A 14,555-nucleotide genomic window follows, 5' to 3' on the forward strand; every position below is an offset into this window, starting at 1 on the left:
CACACTCTGAGACTTCCTTTAAGCCCAATGTCCTTTCAGCTCTGATTTCTAGCTGTTTTTGCAGGCTGGTAGATTTGTTCACAGTTAGGGTCAGTTGCCCCTGGCCTGCTGTGAAGGGCAGTCCAGATCTGGGCTCCCTGCACAGTCTATTACTCAGATCTGGCCTGTGTCTGTTTATTAAGGGGGAAAAGCTTCTGTCATTCCCCTTTTGATGTTGTTACCTTGGATCCCCAGCAGGTGGTGCTATCTCACTGCTCCAGTTGATCTTTATCTGAAGCTGATGAAGCCTGCTAGTCTGGGACCAGGAGGGGAGGGAGCGAGCAATGGTAGTCAGTAGCCATGGTGGTGGGCCTCCTGGTACACTAAAGAGCTCCATAAGCCTGACCCCGGGTGAGGGGTGTGGTGTGGTGGTGGCAGTGGCAGCAACAGCCCTGGCGGCGGTGATCTCAGTAGATCGTGCTTGCAGGGGCTTCATGGCCCAAGGTCGTGGGTCGTCTCAGGCATGGGTGGGGCGATGGTCATGGCAGCAGCATCCGTGGCTGTGGTGGCGGCCTAGCCTACCTTGATATTTGAGCAGTGATGGCAGCTGAGCTCCCTGTGAAGAGCAGGCTGCTGAAGATGGTAACTGCAGCCTGTGAGAGAGAGGTAGAGTCTTATTTGTGTTTTCTTTCATGGAGGGTCTCACAGACCAACCTGCCCCATAGTCATCTTACTGGAAGTCTGATTTGGAGAGTATCAAGCCACTTCTCACTTTCCATGAAAAGTGCATTTCTACCTCTTGTCCTTTCTTCCCTCCTTCCCCAAACTATCTCTATGAAGACCTCCCTTATACTCGAAGGGAAGCTCAACAATACATTTTTTTAACATAGAGATGTGGGGTACAAGTGAGAATACAATGTTCTTCAAGGTAGAAAACTTATGTCTCTCTAATAGCCACTGGAATTGTTTTGGAAAAAACACTGAAAAAAGAAAATGAAATACCTCAGCATCTTACTAACTAGAGAAGTGAAAGGCCTTTACAATGAAAACTATGAAACACTGCTCAAAGAAATACGAGAAGACACAAACAAATGCAAAAATATGCCACGCTCATATGTAGGAAGAATCAACACTGTTAAGATGTCCATCCTACGCAAGGCAAACTACAGATTCAATACAATGCCCATTGAATTACCAACGTCATTCTGCTCAGACCTGGAAATGGCAATACAGAAATTCATGTGGAAACATAAATACCACAAATAGTCAAAACAATCCTTAAACAAAGAAACAGAGCAGGAGGTGTCACACTTATAGACTTCAAACTTCACTATAAGGCTACAGTAATCAAAAGAGCCTGGTTTTGGTAGAGATACAGGCATATGAACCAATGGAACAGGATAGTGATCCCAGAAACAAAACCTCAATTTCTCAACCAACTCATCTTTGACAAAGCCTCCACCACCAGCCACTGGGGAGACGAGAACCTAGTCAGTAAGCCACGCTGGGAAAACTGACTGATCACATGCAGAAGATTGAAACAGGACCCCTACCTATCACCATACACAAAAATTAACTCTAAATGAATTAAAGACCTAAACGTAAAACCTCAAACCATAAGAATCTTAGAGAACGCAGGAGTCACCCTTATGGAAATTGGAACTGGCAACCAATTCCTGATCAAAACTCCAAGTGCTCATGCCATAAGGGATAAGATAGACAAGTGAGACCTCATTAAACTGAAAAGCTCCTGCAAAACACAGGAAGCCATGAAGAAGCGGGGAGACAGCCCAGGAATAGGAATGAGACAGAATGGGAAATAATATTTGCCCACTGTATATTTGACAAAGGCCTAACATCTAGGATCTATAAGGAACTCAAACATGCCAAAAGGAAAAAAGCAAACAACCCCATTAAAAAGTGGGCAAAAGACATGAATAGACACTTCTCAAAAGAAGGTATACAGGCAGCCAACAAACACATGAAAAAGTGCTCAGCCTCACTAATCATCAGAGAAATGCAAATCAAAACCACATTGAGATACCACCTAACTCCAGTAAGAATGGCCATCATTAATAAAACAAAAAACAACAGATGCTGGTGAGGATGCTGAGAAAAAGGAACGCTTCTCCACTGGTGGTGGGAATGCAAACTAGTGCGACCTCTTTGGAAGACAGTGTGGCAATTTCTGAAATAACTAGAAACTGACCTTCCATATGACCCAGTAATTCCCCTAATAGAAAAAATGAGTTCCCAATGGAACTCAAATTATTCTACAAAAAAGATATCTGCACATGCATGTTTACTGCAGAACTATTCACAAGAGCAAATACATGGAACTAACCATACTGCCCATTGAAACTGACCTGGATAAAAAAAGTGTGGTGCAATACACAATGGAGTATAATGCAGTCATAAAGAAGAATAAACATATGGACTTCACAGCATTTTGGTTGGATTTAGAGTCAGTCATACTCCATGTATCACAGAAACTCATAAGCAAACCTTGAACAATTATCATAATACTCTAAAAAGGAGAAACTGCCAGGGGATGGGGGGCATACCTCATCAACAAGAGTGCCTGCATAATGAACATTTGTATACCTAACTCTGAATTGTACCTCATATTTTTTTTTCTTTTTTTTTTTTTTGAGTTGGAGTCTCACTCTGTTGCCCAGACTGGAGTGCAGTGGCCACTCCCGGCCACCGCGGCCTCGACCTGCTGGGCTCTGGTGATCCTTCCACCTCAGCCTTCTGAGTAGCTGGAATTACAGGCACACGCTACCATGCCCGGCTGATTTTTGAACACCTCATATTTTTAAAATGAAAATTAAACAAAATAAAAAACTGAAGTGCTCATTCTAATACCAATGAAAATACTAGTATATTTACCCCGTTGTAATACATTTGCCAGAGACTGTTCTAAGCACTTTGAAAGAATTTCTCATTAAGTTCTCACAATAACCAGCTGATCAAGTATTAGGTCCTCACTATGACTTATATATTTGTCACATACAGCTATCTCTTGGTCTCCTTCTTCTTTAAGCACATGTATTTTCTTTTTTATACTGTCATATATTATTTATTTGTATACTTGTTTTCTCTGTCTTCATCACTGAAATAAAAGCTCTGTGAGGGCAGGTGCATCTCTACCTTGTTTACAACTCTAAAGTGTTATTTTTTAAAAAGCTAGGCCTATAATAGTCACAAGTTAAAGGAAAGAAGAAATGGAGTAAAGAAGGAAGATAAAAAGGAAGAAAAGGAGGAAAGGGAGGAAGGGGGAAGAGAGGAAGGAAGGAAGGAAAGAAGGAATGAAGGAAGAGAGGGAGGGAGGGAGGAAGAAATGGAGGAAAGAAGAAAAAGGGGAAGGAGGGAGGCAGGAAAATAAAATAAAAAAAAGAAGTGTGAAGGAAGGAGTAAATGAAGGAGGATACCATTGCTAAGGCTTGAAAGGAACACATATTTTGTGAATGCAGATAGAAGATCTCCAAACACATAGAAATGAACTTTAGATCTTCATGATGAAGCTAGGACTGGTTGCCAAATTAGGATATCAGCAAAAGATTTTTAAATTAAATTTGAACTTGAGAAGAAAGTCTTATTTTGTGAAGAAGAATTTGTTGAATGTGAAGCTCCCCATGTCTTAGAAGCAAAAACCATACAAAAAATGATGAGTATGATTCAGAAAGCAATCAGGTGATCCCATAGAAAGAAATATTAACATTAAAGAGAAATTATAAAAGTCAAAACAAAAATGACATAATAAAATGGCAATGGCAAAAAACATGGTATGATGTATTTAAACAAGATAAGAAATTAAAAAATAAGAAATTTAAAGAAAACAAGAAATTAAGTTAACTGGTAAAAATGAAAGGTTTTGTTGTGGATGGACAATATAGTTCAAAATAAACAATATGAAAAGGAGCCTCAGGTTATGTCAACTAATAGTAAGTTGCCTGCTGGAAAGCTTTATTGAAGAAACTATGTATTGCATCAATAATAAGAAAGATTTTGTTGGGGTACATTTTTATTTTTAGACAGGCATAAAAGATAAGAGAAAAACAGATCAGTGGTTTCTCAGTAAATTAAACAGAATAACCATATGACCCAGCAATTCCGCTCCTAAGTATCTACTCAAAATAATTGACAACAGGTTTTCAAATAAATACTTGTGGCTGAGTGTAGTGGCTCATGCCTGTAATCTCAGAATTTTGGGAGGCCAAGTTGGGAGGATTACTTGAGCCCAGGAGTTCTAGACCAGCCTGGGCAATACAGCGAAATCTTGTCTCTACAAAATATCCAAAACTTAACCAGGCACAGTGGCATGCACCTGTAGTCCCAGCTACTCAGGATGCTGAGGTTGAAGGATCACCTGAACCCAGGTGGTTGAGACTGCTATGAGCTGTGATCATTGTAATCGTGTCCCTGCACTCCAGCCTGAGCAAGAGTGAAACACCAACTTAAAAATAAAAATAATTATAATAATAAAACACTTGTACATGAACACTCATAGTAACATTATCTACAACAGCCAAAGGTGAAAACAACCCAAAATTCCATCAAACAATGAATGAACAAACAAAAGGCACTATCCCCATACAACAGAATATTATTCAGCCCTAAAAAGGATTGAAGTGCTGATACATGCTACAACGTGGATGAACCATAAAAAATATTATACTGAATGAAAGAAACCAGTCACAAATGACCACAAATTGTATGATTTGTATTTGCACAAAATTTCCAGAAAAGGTAAATTCCTTGCACAGAAAAGCTGGAGAGAGAGCATGGGAAGTAACTGCTTTCCTTCTGGAGTGATAAAACTGCTCTGGAATAAGATAGTTGTGATGATTGCATAACATAGTGAGTGCACTAAATGCCACTGAATTGTGCACCTTAAAGTGATGAAATTGCTAAATTAATGAGAAAGATTTTAAGGAATCTCTCCAACCTCTTGTTTCTAAGATGACCAAAGAGTTCAAGACTTTGAGATGTTTTGTTATGGGGTCAAGAATGCTGGATCTACTTTGGAAAGGTCATGATAGTTAAAAGCTGGCCATGTCAGCCGGGCTCAATGGCTCAGCCTGTAATCCTGTGCTTTAGGAGGCTGAGGTGAGTGGACTGCCCGAGCCCATGGGTTTGAGACCCACCTGGGCAACTTGGCAAGACCTCATCTCTACAATAAATCAAAAAAATTAGCCAGGTATGGTAGCGCACGCCTGTAGTTCCCGCTACTTGGAAGGCTGAGGTGGAAGGATCACGGGAGCCCAGCAGGTCGAGGCTGCGGTGGCTGGGAGCAGCCACTGCACTCCAGTCTGGGTGACAGAGTGAGACTCCAACTCAAAAAAAAAAAAGCCATGTCTACATGGTTTGCAGTCTTCTCTTGAGGCAGGCAACCAGGCCAAACAACTTGTCCAAGAGAAAAGTTCAAGGTGTGATTTGCCTAAAGAAAAAAAATCTACTTAGCTAGCTTGTTGTGAGTCATTCATATATCTTAGAGATGAAGATTTTGTTTATGAGCTTTATTCTAACTTCAGATGTTATGCATGCTATGAGTAGAAGTAGTCCATGTATATTCAGTGTAACAGTTTCTTTCTTACATGCACCTTGTATACCAGTTGTACTGGTTTTCTAATAATTCTACCAGTAATGCTAACAGAAAATGACAATTAAAATAATAAATTGAATAAGATTGTAGAAGGACTTAAGTCTAACCTACATAAAACCAGAATGAAAATCAATTTGTTCTATTCCACCAGAAACCTATGACTGGATGTTGCCTCTTATTAAAGCAATTCTGGCAGGTGTTATAGGAAGTCATGCAAGAGTTCAGTTGGTTTAAAAGAAAGACTGCATGTAATAGAGATACTTGTGATGTGAACATTCAAGCCACTGTTTGTAAGAAACTATAGCATACTGAACTTGTTCCCAAAGAGAAAATTATAGTCCTTCTCTGTTATTGGAATCAGTATGTTGTTGAGAACATACTCCATTTTATCTGTGCCCTTTCTTCAAGGGAATGAAAGGAAGCTTTAGAATAAAACTCACAGACACAAAAGGTTGCCTAATCATAGTAACTTCAACACTTAGGAAATTTTTTGTTTTAATTTCAAAGATGTGGGGTACAATTCAGTGTTAGGTATACAAACATTGATTATGCAGGTACCCTTGTTGATGAGGTGTGCCTCTCCATCCTCTAGCAGTTTCCCTCAATGGCCAATCTCATCCCCTTACCCTGGCAGTTTCCCATTACTGCTAATCCCTTTCTTATGGTATTATAATTTTTCAAGGTCCACTTATGAGTGAGAACATATGGTACTCTGTTCTTTGTTTCTGTGATAGATCACAGAGTATGATCAACTCTAAATCCATCTAAGTGGCTGCAAAGTCCATATACTTATCTTTCTTTATGACTGCATAATATTCCATTGTGTATATGTACAACATTTTTTTATCCAGTCTAGCTTTGATGGGCAGCATGGTCGGTTCCGTGTTTTTGTTATTGTGAATAGAGCTGCAAAAAACATGCATGTGTAGGTATCTTTTGTGGAATTATTTGAGTTCCTCTGGGCATATTCCCAATAGGGGAATCATTGGGTCATATGGAAGGTCAATTTCTAGTTCTTTCAGAAATCACCAAACTGTCTTCCAGAGAGGTTGCACTAGTTTGCATTCCCACCAGCAGTGTAGAAGCACACCTTTTTACCGGCATCCTCACCAGTATCTATTGTTGCTTGTTTTATTAAATATGGCCATTCTTACTGGAGTTAGGTGGTATCTCAATGTGGTTTTGATTTGCATTTCTCTGATGATAAGTGAGGCTCAGCTCATTTTCATGTCTGTTGGCTGCCCATATATCTTCTTTTGAGAAGCGTCTATTCATGTCTTTTGCCCACTTTTTAATGGAGCTGTTTGGTTTTTTCCTTTCGGCACATTTGAGTTCCTTGTAGATCCTAGATGTTAGACCTTTGTCAGCTATAGAGTTGGCAAATATTTTTCCCATTCTGTGGGCTGTGTCTCTGCTCTCTTGATGGTTTCTTTTGCTTTGCAGAAGCTCATCAGTTTGATGAGATCCCACTTGTCTATCTTATTATTTGTTATGGGCACTTAGGGTTCTGATTAGGAATTAGTTGCCAGTATCAATTTCTATAAGGGTGTCTCCAGCATTTTCTAAGATTCTTATAGTTTGAGGTTATATGTTTAGGACTTTGACCCATTTAGAGTTAATTTTTATGTATGCTGATAGGTAGAGGTTCTGTTTCAATCATCTGCATGTGGTCAGCCCATTTTCCCAGCACCATTTATTGAGGTTCTCCTCTCCCCAGTGGTTGTTGTTGGAGGCTTTGTCACAGATGAGTTGGTTGAGAAATTGAGGCTCTGCTTCCAGAATCTCTATCCTATTCCATTGGTCTATGTGCCTGTTCTTGTACCAATACCAGGCTGTTTTGATTACTATAGCCTTATAGTAAAGTTTGAAGTCTGGAAGTGTGATACCTTCTGCTTTGTTTCTTTTGCTAAGAATTCTTTTGGCTATTCATAGTCATTTGTTTCAGTATGAATTTCTGTATTGTTATTTCCAGGTTTGAGAAGAATGATGTTGGTAATTTAATGGGTATTTTTTGGTTCTGTAGATTGCTTTTGGTAGGGTGGACATCTTAACACCATTGAATCTTCCTGTCCATGAGCATGGAATAGTATTCCATTTGTTTGTGTCTTCTTGGATTCCTTTAACTGCATTTTGTATTTCTCGTTGTAAAGGTCTTTCACTTCTCTGGTCAGGAAGATGCTGAGTTATTTCATTTTTTGTGGCTTTTGTGAATGGGACTGTGCTTTTAATTTGGGTCTTTGTCTGCTTGTTGTTGGTGTATAGGAGCACAACTGTCTTTTGTACATTTATTTTGTACCTTGAGAATTTGCCAAGGTCCTTTATCAGTGTAAACAGGTTTTTGACAGATTCTCATGGATTTTCAAATTATAGGTTCATATCATCAGAAAAGAGGGATAACTTGACTTCTTCTCTTCCTATTTGGATAACCCTGATTTCCTTCTGTCATCTAATTGCCCTAGCTAGGACTTCCATCACAATGTTGAACAAGAGGGGTGAGAGTGGGCAGTCATTTTTTCCCCTGTTTTCCGGGGAAATGTTTCTAGTTTCTGTCCATTTAGTAATATGTTAGCTGTGGGTAGTAGACGACACTTACTATTTTGAAGTATGATCTTTCTATACCTAGGTGTTTGAGGGTTTTTTCAAGATGGGATGCTGGATTTAATCAACAGTTTTTCTGCGTTTAATGATGTAATCATGTGGTTCTTGTTTTTAAATCTGTTGATATATTTAATTATATCTATGGTCTTGTACATTTTGAGCCAGCCCTACATTCTGGGAATGAAGACTACTTGGTCATGGTGAATGATTTTTGAGATGTGTTTTTGAATCTGATTTGCCTTAATCTTGTTAAAAAATTTTTGCTCTATGTTCATAAGGGATATTGGCCTGTAGATCTTTTTTCTTGGATCATTACCTGTTTTGGGTATCAGTGTGATGTTAGCTTGGTAAAATGACTTGTGGAGAATTCCATCTTTCTTAATTGCTGGATATTTTCAATAGGATTGGTATCAGCTCCTCCTTGTATGTTTAGTAGAATTCTGCTGGAAAGTCATCCAGCCCAGGGCTTTTTTTTTTTTTTTTGTAGGTAGTTGTATGGAGAATGTCAATTTCCTGGGTTGTTATTGGTCTATTTAGTGTCTCAATGTCTTCTTGTTTCAACCTGGGGAGGTTGTGTGATGTCAGAAAGTTCTCCATTTTATTTAGGTTATCATGTTTGTTTCAATATAGGTGTACATAGTAATCTCTGATAATCTCTTGTATTTCTTCAAGGTCAGTTGCAATTTGATCTTTTGTATTTCTGATTGCGATTATTTGGGTTTTTCTCTTTTTCTTGGTCATTCTGACTAGGGATTCATCAATTTTTTAATTATTTCAAAGAACCAGCTTTTTATTTCATTGATGTTTTCTATATTTTTGTCCTCTATGTCCCGCATTTGGGTTTTTATTTAGGGGATTTGAATTCCTCTGCTAAAGTTGGGGTTTTGATGGTCTTCTCTTTCCAGCTCCTTTTGGTGATTTATTAGGCTCTGAACTTGTGATCTTTCCATTTTCTTGATGTATGCTCATAGAGATATAAATTTCCCTCTTAGGAGTGATTTCATGGCATCCCAGAAGTTTTGGTAAGATATTTTTAAATTTTCAATTGTTTCCAGGAATCTTTTAATTTCTGCTTTGATTTCAGTGTTGACTCAGTAGTTGGTTCGCATCATCCTATTTAGTGTTCCTGTCTTTTTGGGCTTTTGGGAAATTTTCTTGGTGTTGATATTTATTTTTATTCCACTGTGGTCTGAGAATGTGCATGGCAAGACTTCAAACTTATGGAATTTGTTTATGCTTGATTTATGGCAAAGGATGTGATCAAACTTGGAATACTTTCCACCACCATGTGGTGATGAGTAGCATGTATATTCTGTGGTTTTTGGGTGGAATAATATGTAGGTATCTATTAAGTCCATAAGTTGAGTTTCAATTTTAGGTTCTGGATCTCCTTGTTGACTTTTTTGCCTCGATGAGCTATCTAGGGCTGTCAGTGGGATATTCAAGCCCCCTGCTATAATAGTGCTAGAGTTAATATCTTTTTTTTAGTTTACTTAGTAGTTGCTTTATAACTGCTAGTGCTCCTGTGTTGGGAGCATATATGTTTAGGATGGATATTTCTTATTGATGGATTGAACTTTTTATCGTTATGTAGTGTCCTTTTGTATCTTTTAAAATTTTGAATAGCTTTAAGATTGTTTTGTCTGATATTAAGATCATAATTTCTGCCTTCTTTTGTGATCCATTTGCCTGGAAACTCATTTTCTATCCTTTAACTTTGAGTCTATTTCATGCATTGTAGTGAAATGTGTTTCCTGGATGCAGCAAATAATTGGGTCATAGTTTCTTATCCAGTTTGCCATTCTGTATCCTTTCAGTGGTGCATTTAGTCCATTCACATTCAGGCTGATTATTGGAATGTGATTGCTTATCCCTGTCATGTGGTTCTTATAAGGTTTTTTCTTTGTTGTTTGTGTTCTTCTGAAACCCCTCCTCCAGGCTGAATCAGATGCAGAAAACTCAGATCTCTGTAGCAGACCTTACAGGCAGCAAGCTGAGTGAACTCAGATCTGATTCACCCCCTCCCAAAGTAGGCCTGCAGTGGCTGACCCAAACTATGAATAACCCCTATCTTTAAGTGATGAGAGTGGGGGTATGGGCTAGAGATCAGAGCTGAAGGGACTTTGGACATACAGGAAGGACCTCATAGCCAGTCTGATTCCTTGTTTCTATTTTTTATTTTAACTTTTTGACTGTTTTGCTCACTTTTGTTTACTTTTTGATTTAGGGTTTTTTTCTCTTTCATTCTGGTTTTGATAACATTTTCATACTTGCTTTGCTTTTGTTATTTTACTGATTTTTTTCTTCCTTCCTTCTATTCTTTAGACTCCCTGTTTGTGTAGAGGTAGTGTACATCAATAGACAGAATTTTGTTGGACTGTGTTTTGTGTGATTGCTTGTATGCTCTAGGTTTTTTTTTTCTCTTTTCTGTCTTTGTGTCTCTTTTCATTTGTTAGCTGGTATGTCTGTTTTCCTCCTTACTCTTCTCTCACTCTACCTTCCTCTTGACCCCCCCACCTCCCTCCATTAATTCCTCTTTCTTACCTCATTTTGTTCCAGGGAGCAAACCAAAACTTCCACTGCATGGACAGATTGTAAGGCAGTGGGAAGTGCCCATATACCTGTAGATGGATATGGGGATCTGCAGGTAGATTCTGAATGACTGCTACTCCCTCAACTAAATGTCAAAACTACCAGAAGTACAACCCCCAACCCACAGTCCTGCTTCAGAAGTGAACAAAGCCAGAGGATCCACATAGGGAACAATAGGAGTATGAGCAAAAGGAAGTAAAGGCAAGCCCATCATGCCTGAAAAACAGAATTAAAGAAAAGGGAGGGAAGTGAAAGGATGAAAAATCTACACAAATGAAGAAAAAACAAAGAAAGAATATGGGTCTTTCACAGACCCCTGGAAGGTCAGACACTGAGAAAACAGATTTTGGAGCACAAACAATGAATAGCCCCCAGAATGACTAGTCTCAAACTACAAACTCAGATATCAAGACATTAATAGAAAGAGTAAAAAGAATTGAAGAGAGACAAGAGGAAAATAGGAAGGAGTTGATATCAGAGATAACAGCAGTAAAGAATACTGCAGATGAAATAAATAACAAATGGGTAAGCATGGAAAGCAGAATTAGCAAAGCAGAAGAAAGAATCTCAGAGCTTGAGGACCAAAATATAGAACTAACCCAAACTGTCAAAAACATAGAAAAGAAGTTTAAAAAGACAGAACAAAAGTTTCAAGAGATGAGTGATTACTTCAAGAGACCGAACCTAAGAGTAATGAACTTCCTGAGGCAGAAAGAGCGACAGAGGCCACCCTGAAACAAACATTCCATGAAATTATTCAAGAAAACTTCCCTTATCTCATAAGTGATGTGACCATTCAAACACAGATTCAGAGAACCCTTGCAAGACAACAAAGGAGACCAACTCCTAGACACATAATAATTCACCTAAACAAAGTAGGTATAAAAGAAAAAAATCCTAAAGGCAGAAAGAGATCATGTCAGACTACCTACTGGGGATGACCAATTTGAATAACAGCAGATTTATCTACAGAAACACTTCAGGCTAGGAGAGCTTGGAGCCCAATATTCAAAGTTATCAAAGATAAACAATTTCAACCAAGAATATCCTACCTAGCTAAACTAAGCTTCATCAGTGAGGGAGAATTAAAATCTTTCCCAGACATTCAATCCCTAAGAACTTATGTTGCCTCTAGACCAACTCCATAAGAAACACTTAAGAAAGTATTAAACACAGAGGAAAGGGAAAAAGAATAACAACATTCTTCACAAGAGTTCAGGAAAAAGCATAAAAGCACACATGAATCAACCCCAGAATAAAAATAAACACAACAAAAAAACAGGAACAACAACACCTCTATAAGAACCCCATGATGGGGATAAACTCTCACATTTCAATAATTTTCCTGAATGTGAATGGACTAAATGCACCACTGAAAAGACATAGAATGGCAAAATGATAAAATATGAGGCAAGAATATATTGTCTCCAAGAAACTCATCTCTCTAGAAAGGATACTCACAGACACAAAGTAAGAGGATGGAAAACAAAATTTCAGGCGAACAGAACATAAAATAAAGCTGGAGCTGCAATCTTAACATCAGACAAAATAACCTTTAAACAATCAAAAATTGAAAAAGATGAAGAAGGTCACTATATAATGATAAAAGGCTCAATCCATCAACAAAAAATATCCATCATAAACATATATGCCCCCAACAGAGGAGCACCAACTTTCATAAAGCAACTTCTAGGCAAACTTAAAAAGGAGATTGACTATAGCACTATCATAGCTGGGAACTTAATACCCCACTCACAATCCTGGAGAGATCATCAAGACAAAAAATCAGCAAGGAGATCTGGAACCTCAATGAGACTCTTGAACAAATGGACTTAATTGAAACCTACAAAACACTCCAACCAATGACCACAGAATATACATTCTACTCATCACCACTCTGAATGTACTCCAAGATTGGCCACATCATTGGCCATAAATCAAACATAAATAAATTTCATAAGATTGAAATTTTTCCATGTGTCTTCTCAGACCACAGTGGAATAAAAATAAATATCAACACCAACAAAGTTCCAGCAAACCCCACAAGCACATGGACAATAAAAAGTATGAAGCTAAGCAACTCCTGGGTCAACAATGATATCAAAACAGAGATTAAAAGTTACCTGGAAACAAATGTAAATGAAGAAACATCCTACCAAAACCTTTGGAATTCCATGAAAACAGTAGTAAGAGGGGAATTTATATCTTTATAAACACACATGAAGAAAATGGAAAGATCACAAGTTAACAGCCTTACAAGTCACCTAAGGAAGCTGGAAAAGCTAGACCACCAAAAACCTAACTTCAGAAGAAGAATCCAGATCACCAAAATAAAAGCCCAAATCCAAGACATAGAAGACAAAAAGATAATACAAAAACATCAATGAAACAAAAAGCTGGTTCTTTGAAGAAATAAAGAAGATTGATGCTCTCCTAGTAAGAATGACCAAGAAAAAGAGAGAAAAAGCCCAAATAAACTCAATTAGAAACAGTAAAGATGAAGTCATAACTGACCCTAAAGAAATACAAAAGATATTAGAGACAACTATGTACAATTGTATTGAAACAAACTTGAAAACCTAAAAGAAATGGAGGACTTTCTGACATCACATGACCTCCCTTGGTTGAAACAAGAAGAAATTGGGACCCTAAACAGACCCATAACAATAAAGGAAATTGACTGTGTCATAAGAAAACTACCTACAATAATAAGCCCTGGATCAGTTGGTTTTCCAGCAGAATTCTACAAAACATACAAGGAGGAACTGATACCAATCCTATTGGAAGTATTCCAGGCGATTAAGAAAGATGGAACTCTCCCCAAATCATTTTATGAAGCTAACATCACATTGATACCCAAGCCAGGTAAAGACCCAACAAAGAAAGAGAGCTACAGGCCAATATCTCTGATGAACATAGATGCTAAAATTCTCAAGAAGATCCTAGCAAACCAGATTCAACAACACATCTTAAAAATCATCCATCATGACCAAGTAGGCTTCATCCCTGGGATGCAAGGCTGGTTCAGCATTCATAAGACAATAACGTAATTAAAGACATCAATAGATGTAAAAACAAAAACTACATGATTATATCATTAGATTCAGAAAAAGCTTTTGATAAAATCTAGCACCCTTCTTGATAAAAACCCTCTAACATCAGTAATAGGTGGAACATACCTCAAAATAGTAAAAGCCATCTATGAGAAACCCACAGTCAGCGTACTCCTAAACAGACAAAAATTGGAACAATTTCCCCTGAAAACTGGAACAAGAAAGGGTGCCTACTCTCACCCCTCCTGTTCAACATAGTTTTGGAAGTTTTAGCTAGAGCAGTCAGAGAAGAGATGGTGATTGTGCTATCCAAATAGGAAAAGTCGAGTTATCTCTCTTTGCAGATGACATGATTGTATACATTGAAAACCCAAGAGAATCTGCCAAAAACCTCCTTGCACTGATAAAGGACTTTGACAAAGTCTCAAGATATAAAATAAGTGTGCAAAAGACAATTGCATTTCTATACACCAATAATAAACAAACAGAAACCCAAATAAAAAACACAATTCCATTCACAATAACCACATAAAAAATGAAATACCTTGGCATCTTCCTAACCAGAGGCGTGAAAGACCTTTACAATGAAAACTACAAAACACTGCTCAAATAAATCAAAGATGACACAAACAAGTGGAAAAATATTCCATGCTCATGGATTGGAAGAATCAACATTGTTAAGATGTCCATTCTACCTAAGGCTATTTACAGATTTAATGCATTAC

This window comes from Carlito syrichta, unplaced genomic scaffold (genome assembly GCF_000164805.1).
Source record: "Carlito syrichta isolate Samal-C Ts95f unplaced genomic scaffold, Tarsius_syrichta-2.0.1 Scaffold309498, whole genome shotgun sequence".
NCBI lineage: Eukaryota > Metazoa > Chordata > Mammalia > Primates > Tarsiidae > Carlito > Carlito syrichta.